Genomic DNA, 965 nt, shown 5'->3' on the forward strand with positions numbered 1-965 from the left:
CATTGACCCTCTTGACTTTTTTGTGATTATTATTTTTTTAAATATTATATTTATTCATGAGAGACAGAGAGAGGGGCAGAGACACAGGCAGAGGGAGAAGCAGGCTCCATGCAGGGAGCCCGATGTGGGACTTGATCCCAGGTCTCCAGGATCACGCTCTGGGCCGAAGATGACATTAAACCGCTGAGCCACCCAGGCTTCCTTCTTTGTGTGATATTTTTGTCTGCTATCTAAAACATAGATTTTAGAGTTGGGGTTTAGATCGGGGAGGGATGGCATATATTGATCAGGAAAGTCTAACATTCTTTCATCACTGGTAGTATAACATGATGAAATTTAAAAAGCAGTATAAAGCATTATATGTCAGTAATGTGCTTTTATATACTCAAGTCAAACTATTTTGGGTATAGTAATATCAGGAAATAAAATTCAAAAGAAGGAAAAAAGTTATATGCAATGTAAAATTGGCTCATTGCAACATTTTTATATAAAATGAAAGAAACGATAAATAGTTTGAAAATCCAGCATCAGACAAAAGTAAGTAGAATGAGGTGTATCACCTTCATGGCAAAACATGTAGTTATTAAAAGTGATGATAGGGATCCCTGGGTGGCGCAGAGGTTTGGCGCCTGCCTTTGGCCCAGGGCGTGATCCTGGAGACCCGGGATCGAATCCCACATCAGGCTCCCGGTGCATGGAGCCTGCTTCTCCCTCTGCCTATGTCTCTGCCTCTCTCTCTCCCTGTGTGACTATCATAAATAAATAAAAATTAAAAAAAAATAAATAAATAAAAGTGATGATAGAAGTTTAGGTATGCAAGAAAATGTTGCCTCTCAAAACCAGAACAGAGATATTATAGATGCAGTATGCACACTATGCACACCGAATGCAGCTTTTATAAAGAGGCATTTTAGCATTGTGACTAAAAGCACAGTTACTACAGAAAAACTCCCCAAGTTTGAACT

Source organism: Canis aureus, chromosome 25 (genome assembly GCF_053574225.1).
Source record: "Canis aureus isolate CA01 chromosome 25, VMU_Caureus_v.1.0, whole genome shotgun sequence".
In the NCBI taxonomy this organism is placed as follows: Eukaryota; Metazoa; Chordata; class Mammalia; order Carnivora; family Canidae; genus Canis; species Canis aureus.